Source organism: Panulirus ornatus, chromosome 9 (genome assembly GCF_036320965.1).
Source record: "Panulirus ornatus isolate Po-2019 chromosome 9, ASM3632096v1, whole genome shotgun sequence".
NCBI classification, from domain to species: Eukaryota; Metazoa; Arthropoda; class Malacostraca; order Decapoda; family Palinuridae; genus Panulirus; species Panulirus ornatus.
The window spans coordinates 47182409-47196530 of NC_092232.1; positions in this window are offsets into that span (position 1 = coordinate 47182409).

Sequence of the window (14122 nt, forward strand, 5' to 3'; positions counted from 1 at the left end):
CTGGTGACTGAGTTTGGTAAAGTGTGTGGAAGAAGAAAGTTAAGAGTAAATGTGAATAAGAGCAAGGTTATTAGGTACAGTAGGGTTGAGGGTCAAGTCAATTGGGAGGTGAGTTTGAATGGAGAAAAACTGGAGGAAGTGAAGTGTTTTAGATATCTGGGAGTGGATCTGTCAGCGGATGGAACCATGGAAGCGGAAGTGGATCATAGGGTGGGGGAGGGGGCGAAAATTTTGGGAGCCTTGAAAAATGTGTGGAAGTCGAGAACATTATCTCGGAAAGCAAAAATGGGTATGTTTGAAGGAATAGTGGTTCCAACAATGTTGTATGGTTGCGAGGCGTGGGCTATGGATAGAGTTGTGCGCAGGAGGATGGATGTGCTGGAAATGAGATGTTTGAGGACAATGTGTGGTGTGAGGTGGTTTGATCGAGTAAGTAACGTAAGGGTAAGAGAGATGTGTGGAAATAAAAAGAGCGTGGTTGAGAGAGCAGAAGAGGGTGTTTTGAAATGGTTTGGGCACATGGAGAGAATGAGTGAGGAAAGATTGACCAAGAGGATATATGTGTCGGAGGTGGAGGGAACGAGGAGAAGAGGGAGACCAAATTGGAGGTGGAAAGATGGAGTGAAAAAGATTTTGTGTGATCGGGGCCTGAACATGCAGGAGGGTGAAAGGAGGGCAAGGAATAGAGTGAATTGGAGCGATGTGGTATACAGGGGTTGACGTGCTGTCAGTGGATTGAATCAAGGCATGTGAAGCGTCTGGGGTAAACCATGGAAAGCTGTGTAGGTATGTATATTTGCGTGTGTGGACGTGTGTATGTACGTGTGTATGGGGGTTGGGCCATTTCTTTCGTCTGTTTCCTTGCGCTACCTCGCAAACGCGGGAGACAGCGACAAAGTATAAAAAAAAAAAAAAAAAAAAAAAAATATATATATATATATATATATATATATATATATATATATATATATATATATATATATATATATATATATATATATATATATATATGGAGTTAAATGCCATTATGTCAAGAGACTCGAGAGCTGCCAAGTCTTTCATAAGAGAAGATTTCCGCGCGCGGGAAGGAACACGCCAATACATCACCAGCTCGGGGGGGTGGGTGTTGTACCTGCCACAGGTAATCCCTACAGCCGGGGGTATTTACGACTGACGAAGGTCTCACTAACGAGCAAAAATAGTCGTCCTCCCTTCGTCTGGAGTCCCACCTCAGAGGGAGGGTAATGCCTGGCCTTGGGACAGGCTCGGTGAAATCGCGTGAGAACCGATCAAAACAGCGACGCCACACACACAACTCGATCCTGTCCAGAAGGGGAAGTGAACTCATGTTCAGGCTTGAAAACCTCAACGGTAGACCATCCTCCAGGAAGCTCTTTTTTCTAAATATTTCCTTCAATTTGAATAATAAAAAAGACATTCATCACCAAATTACCAAGTTGTCACCGTGGCTGCCGATGCCTTGGTGAAGAACATGACGGTACGATTCCTACCCAAGGGTGTGTGTGTGTGTGGGGGAGCAGTGTGTGGCCTGGGGCGCCTCCCACCTCCTCCCTCGCCACACCTCTCGCCTGCCAGCCACAGCAGGTGGCACCGGCACCCATCTGGCACTGCACGCCCTAGTTATCACCACCATCGCTCCCCCACCCGCGTGAAACACTCAGGCCGACAACCATCGTGGTGTGTACGTGTCATTCCACCTCCCATCATCCTTCAGCCGCGTCGTAATTATTAGCCACCGCCCTCACCCGCTGGTCAGCTGTGGCCGCCGCCACCACTACTGCTCACAGTCACGACAGCAACTGGAGTAGTAAGGTGCCAGGTCGTCAGGGGTGGTGGTACGGCGCGAGGCACTAATCAACGCTAAAATACTACATCACTCCGCGCTGCCTGCCCGAAGTGACCCCCTCCGCTTCTTGCTTGCTTCCCTCATGCAGTGGCTGCAGGCATTTCGATACCTGCTCCCCACACCAGAATGAAATACTCCCTCCACTTCAATGTTTCTCTCTGACAGCATCCGAAGGCACAGGGAAAGGCTGACAGAGTCAGATATGTCCGTTAGATAAGTGGAGACGACGTTAGCCGCATAGCAATCCTACTTACCACGTCCAGTAGATAACACTACACTCTGGTGACACCGTGAGCAATCCACTGTTACCTCAGCGACGTACCTGCAGGTGTGGGTAGGTTGAGACCTTGACTATATCGGCGTGGTGCCGCGGGAGGACCCGGGCTGAGACCACAATGGGTTATACCTACCACACACTACCAATGCACACCACTGCTCTCTTGTCCATACCAAACATTGTTCTTTTACGTTGAAGACTCCAGTCACGGACGACAGTCCACATCAAGGCCGGGCCTTAATTGAAATACACAGAGGATAATCAAAGGGAAAAGCAAGACACATGGGAGAGTATTTACGATTCTTGGAGGAAGTGAAAAACCTGACTTTCAAAATGCGTCAAGTCATAATTATTGGGAAAGACATGAGAAAGGTAAAGAGTTCCAAAGCTTCAAGGTGTAGGGAATGCAACAGTTATCAAAACGGCCCACCCTTGAGTTGCCATCTGCCAAACACTACTTTCTGAATAATACACATTACATGACATCGCGTCTTCAACACTCTGCAAAAGTCTGCTGGTGTTTGAGTAATGTGGTATTGACCTCTCTCTCATGGATCATTGTATCAAAGTCTTCTACTCACAATGACAGTCTCTTTGTCTCGACACATTAAGTAAGTCCCCCTGAAGTGAATTCAAGAAAGATGTGAGAACAAACACTTACAAACTACGTGACAGCAATGTGTCTTTGTGTGGGGGCGCAGACAAGAGGTTGGGCAGGAGTGATGGGTCATAGGTCATGTGATGCAAGATGTCCTGGTTGGCCGGGCCATCCCACCTACCACACACCACACACACACACCATCCTGCCTCACTCCAGTGATCGCGTGGAACGGCCCCGTCTGTGGTATACACTTAGATGACGGGGCTGCACACAGTACAACTGGGCGATACGTACGGATATGCGCTTCACAAGCCAGGCTTCCTGGCCATAATCACCCACCCGCCGTTCAATCATGTACAGCATGACTATATATCATGCGGTGATCACCGTGATTTCCCCGAATCATCATCAAAGACCCGAACGTCCCTCAACGCGCGCCACCTCACCTACTTACCGGCGACACCTGTGCTTGGTTCGGACACTGCGGGCGTAAGGCAGGGCCGAGTGACCAACACGTATAAACACACTGGTCAGCCCTAATGGTGTCCCACCAGCTCTATGCGGAGGAAACTCTACGCAAGGCAATACCCGCATTTACATATGACGCTCTAAGTAGAGACACACGTTATACGCACGCGTTACGCGAATTAATATTTCCTTGGGCGAGGCAGCACTCGACACCTCGCATTAAATCTTCGGACAATCCATTCAACATAACTAGAGTGGCTGTGGAGCCTCCGTGTGAGGCACGTTAGTGAGGTATGTGGCAGCAGCCAGGAGGCGGGAGGTGCTGCAGGCGGCCCCGCGCGTCTGTCTACCTCCTGGTGCCGGCCGACACAACGAGGGAACAAGCACAAGCATTTGCTGCTTTCAACATCGTCTGGAGAGGCGAAGACAGTGACTAGAGAGAGAGGGAGGGGGAGCTTCCCATGCTCGGTCGTCAGTCATGATGAGGATGGTACAGCGGGTAGAGCCCTTAGCCTCTCTCTCTACTTCCATCTTCCACCTCCACCTTACCCGACCTTACCATGGAGACCCGCAAGTCATCTATCCCTACAGCTCCGCCTGGGACGAGGCTGCTGCTGTGACTCCCCGTCCGTCCGCCAGGGTGCTGGAGGGCCGCGTCCTGCTGGCCTTCGTCAACACACAGTGTTTGCGAAGTGTTCTGGTGCATGAAACGAGTATAAAATAATGACCCGCGGTGCAGTCAGAGTCGAGTTTCCTTTCGGTTCCTTCACATACTGGGCTCAGAATGCATGATAAGGCTGAGGAAATGGGCACAACATATGCCTCGAACGATTTAATTAATCTTACCCCTACAAGCAATCTTGAATTAATCATTTAAAAATAACATTAACGATTCACCTGGACTTAATGCCAAGTGAAATCAATACACACACACACACACACACACACACACACACACACATATATATATATATATATATATATATATATATATATATATATATATATATATATATATATATATATTTATATATATGGTTCCGATAACAGGATCAATATACATTAGGTGACGTTGCCCGTCTCTGACTGAGCTGTGTACATATATATATTCATGAGACTTTGCTCCTCCTGCTGACAATGATGAGACCAAATGTAAACCAAGGCGACATACCTACTCCCGCACCCTGAATCATTATGTACACTTGACCGCTGTAGAACTAGTGACCTACGAGATGAATCCTACCGAACATCTATCGAACTGACGCATTTCATCCATAACTGAGTTCTACCTCGGACAAACGGAACTGCATCCTAACCTTGCCTGTTGCAAACACTTCACCTAATATAAAGCTTGATACATGCTTCAAGCATTAGTGTTCAATGTTTATAGACAATTCCCATACCGTGGAAAAGAGCGAAATAATTCATTCACAACTACCCAACCATTGCTAACAATTTTGTTCAACACTGTAACTGGTGCTTCAATCACTGGGGGCCCTAGTCCCTTGACATTTTGTACACTCTGTAGCCTCTTTTTTTATGTTGGTTGAAGGCTCTAGTCACGGACGAAAGTCCACATAAAGGCCTGGCCTTCATTGAAATATAGAGAGGAATTATCAAACGGAAAATAAAAGAGAAGACAAGGGAAAGAAGCATTTACGAATTTGGGGAGGGAGTCAAACACCTGTCTTTTGAAACGTGCCAGGTCATAGTGACTGGGAGAGACATGAGAAGGGAGAGACTTCCAAAGCTTCGACGTGTAAGGGAAAGAAACAGTAAGGGTAGGTGTGCACAATACAGTCGCTGCTCTTGCAGCAAGAAGGAGAGCAGTTCACAATGTAGATACCTGGAGTAATATTCGGGGGGGTTTACTCTCACTGAGAGGGCTGGGTCCAGGCTGTCACGGTGGGTCGTGCGATCGACCAAGCTGTTGGAATCTGCTGTCTGCAGGCCCACGAAGCCACACATGGCCTGACCCGTCCATCACACATTATAAAATACCAGTCCAGACTTTGTTAATATCTCCAGTGTACAGCCCAGAGTCCTCGGATACAGATAATGTATTAAACAATAGTGAGCCTCGAATATTTACACTGCTCTGTTAATTGTACATATTAGACCTCTCGATTGTAAAGTGAACATCTTACTAACCACACACGACATCTCAACTTCCATATTGTCTCCATTGGTGTCGACCCTTCCTCCATCGCTTTACAGCTAAACGACCAACATGAACCTAATGGTCGGCATTTGGCAACACTGCTACGCTTACGTCAGTGAGGACCAAGCTCCACTAAAAAACCAGGCAACGTAGTTCCAAAACCACATCAAATACTAACCATCTAACTAAGGAGTTCAACTTCGTCCCAATACTTATCAATTTTAGCATACCTCTACTGTCCATCTAGGCCCTTGAAGCACAAGGGTTCGACACTGGGGTAATGATGGCGTGGCCTTAGACCTGAGCCTTAAAGTTACAGGTTGAGGGTCAAAAATATACGCAAGAGTCGTACTGCCGTATTCACCCAACCTAACGCTACACACACTACCACAGTCGCCTCCAACCCCCACAGCTGTCCACCAAACCACGTGAATCCCGTCAAGATGCAATTCACCGTCAGGGCCCTGTCAAATTACGGCCAGCCCCACATACATATTCACACACACACACACACACACACACACACACACACACACACACTAACACGTACACAAATTACAGCGTCGTCTACGTCCATTATCTTCTAAATGTGTCTCCCTTACGACGGTGCATCAAGATGACCGCAAATGTCAAACCACCTGAAAATTTACTCATGTGCTAAAATGGAACGTAATCCAAACCACATTCATCTTTTCCCATTTAAATCTACTAAAATTTCCTCTTACACGATATATATATATATATATATATATATATATATATATATATATATATATATATATATATATATATATATATATATATGAAGTTCTTACGCCACAAATCAGCCCTCCTTCATGATGGCATATCCTGTAGGAGTCGTGAGACACTCCAGGAGTGTGTGTGGGGCGATACCAGCCAGTAACTCGGGGAGACGAACAAGAGAAAGCAGCAGGAGGTCAAGAGGAAGGTGGAGGGGCTTTAAGAAAAAAAAAAAAAAAAAGAGGGCCGACGACTGACTCGATCTCTGTCTCCTTCCTTCCACAGCTGGGCTTGGGCAGTCTTTGTCTCCTGCTGAGAACTGCCGGCGGACGTCCTTGCCTACCCAGATGAACCGTGTCGCTTGTTGAGCAGAGGGCACCATCAACTCTTCCTCACCAGCCGTGGGCTTTGATATAAACACACATCAGCTGATGAGGTATGTAAATATGTACCAGTTACGTGATCGTAAATGGATCCATTGGCAGGAAATAAATATCTGAGATGAAATTCACATATTCTTTTTTTTTTTTTCCTGATCTTGGCTTTCCATTGGGCGAAAAGCCACGATGGTTTTGATCTTAAGAATGAGTGAACGTCATACTATGGTTTTGAAACTGAGTTGTGTGAATGCTACACTTACTTTTGGTTCTGCCGAAGACAACGACCAACCGCCAACCACCAGTTCCCCCGACCGACAAAATTCACCCAAAAGCAGAGAAAGTCCAACAAAGGACCACAAGAGAAGTCACGGTTTACCAACACATATGAAACCTCGTCACACACACACACACACACACACACACACACACACACAGAAATAACTATATTGGTTCATCTTTGGCATTATTGTCTTACTGGTTACCTTCCCTAGTGCTGCAGATTAATAAAGAAATCCACAAGAAATCCACCTGTAGATCAGGAGAAACGTTTTTGAAAGCACAGAATTCTTTACCACAACATTCAATCCATGAATCCATGAGATAATGGAGACACTGAACACAATACATTGGCAGCAGCACAATACTTTTTTTTCCTCTCATAAACTAGGGTTTAAAAAGTGGGCTGCAAAGGGCGGGGTCTTATGGAGCACTACTACGCCACTCCCCGTCCTAATCACTCTTGCAGACGGAGAGTATATTATAACTGACTGCACCAAGTGTCATCTAGAAAAAAAATTCTGGTGACCCAAGTTACGTAGGTTTAGAGTCAGACAGAATTGCAGTTTCCGAATTCTATATAAACAGACTTACGGCCTGGTACCTAACGCACACACGCACAAACACACCTCAATTATAAATTTTCATCCAATAAACGGATATATATATATATATATATATATATATATATATATATATGTATTATATATATATATATATATATATATATATATATATATATATATATATATATATATATATATATATATATATACATATATTTTTGGCTCCAGTCACGCAAAGTACAATCGGAGAGGCTGAAACTGAAATACGGGAATGTTTAAGGGTAGAAGTGAGGAGAGAAGAGGAAATCTCTCCTCGAGTCTTACCAAAAAGAAAAGCTCTCTCTCGTTGGGAAAGACACGAGGGGGATAAAAGATGTGCAAAGCTTCGCGTTGTAGGGAAAGAAGCATACCCCCCTCCCACCCCACCCCATCCTTGAGCTACCAACATCTACTGAGAAATCATGTGATACAGTGGCATGCCGAGTAATGTGTGGTCTTGCTAGTGGAGATAGATAGATAGATAGATAGATAGATAGATAGATAGATAGATAGAGAGAGAGAGAGAGAGAGAGAGAGAGAGAGAGAGAGAGAGAGAGAGAGAGAGAGAGAGAGAGAGAGAGAGAGAGAGAGAGAGAGAGAGGCAGCTGGAGGGGGGAAGAAACTAGGTTTTCCAGGTAATGCCATTAAACTTGAACACGCTGCGTCTGCCCCACTGCCATATCCTGTCTGAGTTTACAGAGGACGTTGCGACAACAGCAGCAGCAGGTCGAGCAAGACAGACAGCGCGGACCTCAAAGACGTGAGCGACAGCTATGTTGAGTCGCCAGCGAATATGCGTTATCTGGTCATCTGTGAAGGGAGGAAATCGCCAATAAAAAAGGACACAAGAGCGTTGGAGACAGGACAGAACCTAGATGGACACGCCGCTGTTAGCAAGGAAAGAGGAGGAGGCTGATCTATCAACAATTGCTGTAGGTATATCGACCAGGGAGGAAGCTTAAGATTATTAACGTCTGTTTGTAGTTCCTCTGTGACTCTTACTAATGGGATTTCCAGACTCATTCCTGAATAGGATGAAAGGAAACAGTAGCTCGGGCTTCCGTCTGTATCAGATACGAAAAGGGGAGACAATAAAGGTGGGGGGTGCAGTTCCTTGGAGAACATAAGGTTTTTGACGCGCTGCAGCAAGACTCCGGAACACCCCGTGTGGTGCATCACCATGCTAGGAATACCTCAAGGCTTATAGGAACTTAGAGCAGGTCCTCGCTACCTGGGGAACGCCATGCGGGAGTCGGCGGACGTGTGAGCCTAAGACAACACGCCAGGCTCCTCCGCCGTTTGGACTGGCCATCCTACGAGTGCAAGACACACGCCGCATCTCTTCAGTGTCTGCGCCCGTGTACAGAGTCTACTGCGAGAGTAAACCACACTCGGTAACGTCATCTGTCTCTCCCGCCGCTGAAAAAACATCTACGGCCTTTTCTCTGGAGTGTTGCGGGTGTTGGCGAGGGCCGGCGGACGGGCGTGACGTGTGTGTGTACACTGGCGGCAGCGGTGGCTGGCGCCGTCACACACCCCGTCACGCCGTGTTTTGATTTCGTCAGCCGGGGTGACGGGGAGCACTCGCGCGTGTCCCTGCCTGTCCTCGGCTGCCTTGGCCGCAGACTCCGACACAACACAAGCCATACCTTCCGTCTACATCTGTCTACAGCTCAGTCGCTCCCGCTGCTGGCTGTGCTCCTGTTTGCGTATAACCTACCAGGAGCGGCTCCGCTTCTTCAGCTTCACGTAAAACAAAATAATCTCTCCCTAATACAAGTGAATCCAAAAAATATAACGACACCAGGCAATTCCTGTGTGGTAAACATCGTCATAAGACAATTCCCTGCGTGGTGAACAATTGTGAAAGTTGTTCTCAGTGAAGGTATACGAAATCCTATATGTAATATAACTATGCACACAGTGTTGCCTGGTGTCGTAATATATATATATATATATATATATATATATATATATATATATATATATATATATATATATATATATATATATATATATATATATTTTTTTTTTCAAACTATTCGCCATTTCCCGCGTTAGCGAGGTAGCGTTAAGAACAGAGAACTGGGCCACTGAGGGAATATCCTCACCTGGCCCCCTTCTCTGTTCCTTCTTTTGGAAAATTAAAAAAAAATTGAGAGGGGAGGAATACCCTGGTTATGAAGACTTGTCTAACTCAACTGAACAGTTAAGACCTACGTACTTTTTTGTTGACTCAGACCAGTCATGCTGCTTCACGTCAACACCCCGAAGGCCTAGTCACCCTCCACATCCAGGCAATGAGCAGATGGTTCAGACTGTTCGTAAGTTCTCCACCAGAGGGTGTCTATAACGCCTCTTCAACACTTGACGGTCGAAAGTTGTACGGTCTCGGTCCCCAAACACGTTGAGCGTTTTCTCTTAATGCATAGTATGACACTGCTGAAGTGCCAGTGATACAAGCTTCCCAGCCAGTCACACGGAGAGAGAATGATTTGTGAATGTTAAACTGGGGACCATGCCTTCCACGATCTTCCACACTGCAATGAGTGGTGTGGGTGTCTTCAATCATGCCCTGCGCTTTTGATTCATGACACAGTCAGCGATGGTCTCTAATGGTCTTTACGCACGTGTTTCATGAGATTTTCTGGATAAATGTGGTCTTTATATAATATCTACATCGACAGTTTCACCTAGGTAGAGGGGTGGTGGCAGTAGACAGCAGTATACAAGTGCTTTGATAAGCGGCTTTATCGAATCTGTCTCTCGTCTTGAAACTTCGCAAGATCCAGCTTGGCATTGTCTCACAGGATCAAGCAGCTGATAGCCGAGAATTGGGTCATCAAAACATAACATCTCCAAACGTTATTTACATTATTTTCCCTGGTATGATGAGACTTGCATCCTGTGTTAAATAAGAACGTTTCCTTCTTAGAATGCTATCTGCAGCTTGTGTGAGCCTGATGGGAAAGGACCCGTGGAGACCCCGTTGCTCACCAACGTGAGACGAAGGGTATTCGATAGCATAGTATTCAAATAGTCATTTCCCTATTAGGGGCGACCATAGCCAAGCGGTAGTGCTCCCGCCTGCCATGCAGGGGTCACAGGTTCGATCCTGGCTATTGGAGGTTCGTGTCATTTGAAAATGCGCGTTCATATGCACTATATATATATATATATGAAGATTTTACTCCATCAGAACACGTAATTTTCCTTTATTTCTATACTACTACATTATAAATGAAATGGTCTCTCTCTCTCTCTCTCTCTCTCTCTCTCTCTCTCTCTCTCTCTCTCTCTCTCTCTCTCTCAACGAACCTGGAATCAAAATGTTCCCCAACTCATAAATTCTCAAGCTATCACCTCTCTTGAACCACTCCCTTCTGTCTGCTGTAACATGGCTGCTCTCTCTCTCTCTCTCTCTCTCTCTCTCTCTCTCTCTCTCTCTCTCTCTCTCTCTCTCTCTCTCTCTCTATTCTACAGGTACCATTTCGGCCACAACTCTCGTGAGCTGTCTCCATACGTCCGAGCCATTAAAAGCCTGGATCCGTGACACACAACTGGTTGCTGCTTCCCACAGTTTCTGTGGGTTGACATAACTGGCTGCTGCTTCCCACAGTTTCTGTGGGTTGACACAACTGGCTGCTGCTTCCCACAGTTTCTGTGGGTTAACACAACTGGCTGCTGCTTCCCACAGTTTCTGTGGGGTAACACGATTGGTTTGCTGCTTCCCCACAGTTTCTGTGGGTTAACACAACTGGCTGCTGCTTCCCACAGTTTCTGTGGGTCAACACGACTGGCTGCTGCTTCCCACAGTTTCAGTGGGTTAACACGACTGGCTACTGCTTCCTACAGTTTCTGTGGGTTAACACGACTGGGCTGCTGCTTCCCACAGTTTCTAAGAGGAGACCAGCCACACGAGGAGTAACCGCTATGATGCCTTCTTTTCCCTCCCTTCATACTGCTAAGCTGTGTAATGATCTACCTAGGCCTGTCTTCCCCTTCGGAGAGCCCATCCGCATCCAACAGGCAAGATCTACTACTACCACCAAATCCATCCCTTTGCGACGCCCTACAATTTCCTTTCGACCAAGACTGGTATAAGACCACGGCATGCTTTTGCTCGAGGCGCGCTATCGTGCCTATACTAAAAATAAGAATCGCATGAACGACCATCGGCACAGGTGTATGGTTCAGGGTACAATATGCATTTACACGATCAACGATCCACGATCCTGGAGTGCGTGTGGATATGAACAATGCACTGGGTATGCACAAAAACATACATGGGGATACTGGCAGTGTACAATATTCATGTACAAGGTAGACGTACATGTTTTTATGTATGATCCAGAGTACATATACATATATCACAGTTGTGTACATGCTGATGTGATGGAGTGGTGAGCGTTACTGGCTATAAAAATAACACGCTGTCCCCGCAAGGGTTCGAATCCTGGACAAGGGTGTTGGGTCACAGTCAACATAGCTGTTCATCCTTCCCTCGGGGCTGGTCGATAAATGGGTACTCGGCGTTACCTACGATCTCTCTCTCTCTCTCTCTCTCTCTCTCTCTCTCTCTCTCTCTCTCTCTCTCTCTCTCTCTACCCCATAGGCCCCGTGCTACGGAGCCCCCGCAACGCTTCGGAGGCCAACCAAAACCACCACCCTAATCTTTCACCTGGGAGCTGACATGGCAGTGAATGGAACCACGAGAGCAGAGTGAGCCATAGGGTGGGTGAGGGGGCAACGATGCTTTGGACACTGGGTAATGTCTGCAAGGGCGAAGATGGATATGTTTAATGGAATAGTAACCCCGTCGGTGTTGTATGGATGAGAGAAGTGGGCCTTAGATAAGGATGCACAAAAGAGGGTTGATGTGCTGGGTATGAAATGTTTGGGGACTTATCATATACGATGTGATATGGTAAGAGAGACGTGTGATAACAGAAGTATGAATAAAAGAGCTGAAGAAGGTGTCTGATATAGTATGGATACATGGAGAGGTTGACTGAAGACTGTATACATGTCAAAATTGAAGGGAACAAAGGAAGGAGGAGGTGGAACGACAGTGTCTGGTTCTGAGGCAGTATACAGCAGCTACTGAGTGGACGTGAGAAAATATGGCTCTTTCTTTATCCGGTGCTACCACGCTGACGAAGGAAACGGCGAACATGAGTGAGAAATATTTTTCCTATACATATTCACTATTTCCCGCGTTAGCGTCAAGAAAAGAGGACTGAGCCTTACAGGAAAATGAAATATATATATATATATATATATATATATATATATATATATATATATATATATATATATATATATATATATATATATATATATATATCTTTGCTACCATAAACAACACGCGAGTGAACATGGTGAGGATGTGCCCGCGGACCAACCAAGGCATAAATGATTTCCAAGATGCACCGCCTCCTCCCTCGTCCTGCCGTCGCTCAACCTCCAGGTCTTGAGGAAATAATGCAAGAGGGAATTAATAATCTCGCCCCCCCCCCCCCCAAACAGAAGACGTCCATTACCTCGCGTCCACTTCGTCCAAATGGTACATTAAAGAGAAAAAAAAATATCATGCCAGGTAAGACAAAGAAAATAATGGCTGGCAGGACCTTTGTACGGCGGGCTTTGTGTGGACGTCCACATAATTATCCCAGTCATGCTGGGCCATGATTACCCTCCCTGGCCCACCCCGGCACCCGCAGCCCACCATCCTGGTCTCTTCGAACCCACCCGCCCACCATCCCCACCCCCAAAGCGTGCTGGATTACAACACCCACCAAAAGTCTATCCGAACCCACCGTCCTCCACCACGTCGAACCCCGTGCCCACAACGCCACCGCCCCTTGGCCTCCCAACACGCGACGTTGCATAACTAACGCGTGTGTGTGATGAGTGTCACAGATCAGTTTTTTTTTTTTTTAAAGTCCTTACAACGCAGTCGAACTCGTCCATATTGTCCATCCTACTGCTCACTCCTGTATGAGCGGTAATTCAGAATCTATACCCTCACTTTCCACGCAATCTTCAGGGTATAAACACTTCCCTCCGTCAGAGTGTAACTTCCGGACGAGGTTTTGTTAAATGAGTACGACTCGAGTCCCTGGCTATGATGAGGAATGTTGAAAAATACACTGCTGGCGAGTTACTTAGAAGGGTATTCTATCTCAGCTGTTCCGCCTTATTGTCTGATGTGATGGTTCATTTCATTCTGTTGTGCGAGTTTCAGTTCCTCCGTCCCTCTGTCCAGGCCAGAGGATCATTCCCCTCCCTCAGTTCCCTCACCCCGTACCTCCGTCTGTTCTCTTATTAATGGCAGGGAAAATCTCCAGCCTCTACCTGGCCTTTGTTTCTGTTGGTAATGCTGGCGTTTGGTTATGATGGCCTTCCATGCCATCTGCTGAGCTCAGGAGAATATGTTCAAGTCATGTCTTGGCTCAAACAATGACTTGCGCCGCCCTGGCTCTACGTAGAACCTACAACCGTGCGCTCCTCAGCTCCACAACCCTCCTCCACTCTTCCACCAGCCACCATCAACTCTCATACTCTCACACTACACCTCACACTCCGCTCCCGTAATCTTCCTTCCCGAGCCTCTCCATTCCAACGCGTCTAATTTGTAGGCTCACCTTTCCTCGGGGATGAACGTGGATATGCTCCGGTGTACGGCATGGACCTCAAAACCTACCTTTTCCCTCAACAAAATCTTCATGTGCCTCGTCTCCTCT